Raw genomic sequence first — 2172 nt, 5'->3', positions numbered from 1 at the left:
TTGTCATTTCAGCCGCGATGTATTTACTGTCGAATATTTTGCGACTAAAATACACACTCACTCCTCTAGTTTGTCACATACTGCATGCATGCCTCCGGCGTAATGATAGTGGCCATTGATGTAGGTAGGTGAGGAAATGTTCAAGTTTTCATCAAAAAAAAAAAAAACGGCCTGAGTTGCATCAGTCCACCGCGCATCAGCTTGAGTGGTTTTGCTTTTTTTGTATCCACAGTGAAAATCCTAGTAAATTAAAATACTTCGCTGATTTATAGCGCGTGCAATATAGCAAACTGTGGATATAAATGGAACAGCATTCGCGCACCCCTGCATGCAGCGGTCTAGTAAACACGACATTGCCCAGCCTCTGCGTGCTCGCGAGATGACCACGGCGTGATGTTGCTTGAATGCTAGCTGGTAGCTCACAGGTGACCCTCCAGGTGACATGCCAGTCCTCGTTTCTGTTACTGTGTGTGTGTGTGTGTGTGGGGGGGGGGGGGGGGGGGGGGGCGTGAGGCCAGCAAAACTGAGGCAAAAAACCCATTCCAAAGGCTACCAAGTTTTCTCCCGAGCGCTTGCAAGACACTTTATTGCTGCTCGCATTGCTCCTGCACTCGACGTGCGCCGAACAGACGCATTGGCAAGGGAAGGGAGGGGCCATTTTCTTGCGGGCTTCTCCAGTCAATGTCTTGGACACTCGCTGGCTTGATGCCCTGCTGTCTCAGACGTCCCCACTGTTGTGGCAGTTGTGCACGCAAGCTCCGGTGGCGCCTCTTTAAAACCTTGGGCTTGCAAGAGGACGAGTACAGCTGCCAGGATGTGACTGCATGCTCCACTGCAACCCGCCGGGCACTCGCACGCTGCCTCCACAATCGCCCCACTGTCCGTCTCAGAGGTGAGGCACACAACATAGGGCCGGTCAATTTTTATCTGGGAGCGAAAGCAGCTGCTGACCACATGGATGAGGCCCAACCTGCAAGAACGGAGAGAGTAACAGTAAATAGCACTCAGGGAAGAACAGGACTAATCCGCTACAGTTTATGCTACAGGGACAGAGCAGAAAGCAGTGGCCGCAAGGAACATCTCGACTCAAAATGACCAGATTTTAACACTGTTGCAAGGGGCAATAATCTACACCTCAAACAGCAATGATGTCAAAATTGTTTTTCAAGTTCGAGCGTGCAAGTATCGCTGCATGATTTGTTAATGTACTTTCAAGAGAACCTCACCGTGGGTAATGATACCAGTACTCGCATATTCGTGTTCGTCATAACTTAAGCAAGCAATATTATGATTATCTAGAACTCACTTCCAAAACCTTTCCAGATAAACAGGTAAACATTCTGGCTATACCGATGACCCATCGAATTTTTAAAAAAAATTTTTAGTTCAGTGAGTTCGAGCTAACGAGGTTTTACGGTATTATCTGTTCGGGCACACTCAAAACATGCGCTTTAGAAGCTACCACAACCACCCCACTGCCAAAAAAGGACAAGCCAGACGCACAAACAGATTTTTGCGGCAGGACATGCGCAATAAATAATGAAAACACACACAAAAACGAAAATTCAAGGCGCATGTGCACTTTTGTAGTTGACTTCGCCGCAAAGCACGAATGCTTTGCGGCAAACGCACGGGCGGACGACCGTCACGGAAAACGGCCGCAACCTTTCCGTAAACATCTTCGCCAAAAATCGTCCCGTAAATTCGATGTACGGCATTTGAAAATACCTAATCCACCCACTAGCGGTACGGTCTGGCGATTGTCGCTTTCCTCTTTCAGGGTTACTGCAACAGGGTCCCCGCTACGCATTTACATGGTAAACAACGGTGAACAAAGTGCTGTACAAATGCTCATACCGGTTAACTCGCGTCAAGTAAAAAACAAAGATTTACTTACTGCGAGTCGCACGTGTTTGTCCGCACCGATGAAGGCGAGCAATGCGGCTCGGTGGCTAGGCGGCATGCCTGCTGCGCTGGGCTCGGATGGGTCTTCGGCGCGGCACCACGAGTGGTGTGAGTCCTCAGACACAGTCGGCAGCGCAGACGAGTCCTTCGTCCACAATCCGTGGTCGGGACCCGAAAAACGCAGTCCAGTTTGAGCCATACCGCGTTACCGTCACCTACTTTTCCACAGTAAACAATGCGAGACTTCGCGATCGTCGCCCGTACCAA

At 49.6% G+C, this 2172-nt stretch overlaps 1 long non-coding RNA gene across 1 annotated transcript; it reads right to left on the bottom strand.

The window, feature by feature from the left end:
• Window positions 1-529: 529 nt before the first annotated feature.
• Window positions 530-2172, bottom strand: LOC144160525 (uncharacterized). The gene is made up of 2 exons (XR_013320381.1): window positions 1898-2172; window positions 530-970 (listed from the first exon to the last, which is right to left on the bottom strand). It is a non-coding gene; the product is annotated as an uncharacterized LOC144160525 (long non-coding RNA).

This window comes from Haemaphysalis longicornis, unplaced genomic scaffold, assembly GCF_048455015.1.
Source record: "Haemaphysalis longicornis isolate Haplotype H1 unplaced genomic scaffold, Haemaphysalis longicornis Haplotype H1 scaffold_1026, whole genome shotgun sequence".
Lineage (NCBI taxonomy): Eukaryota > Metazoa > Arthropoda > Arachnida > Ixodida > Ixodidae > Haemaphysalis > Haemaphysalis longicornis.
The sequence above is the reverse complement of the archived record's forward strand: the minus strand, read 5'-3'. Positions and strand labels throughout refer to the sequence as shown.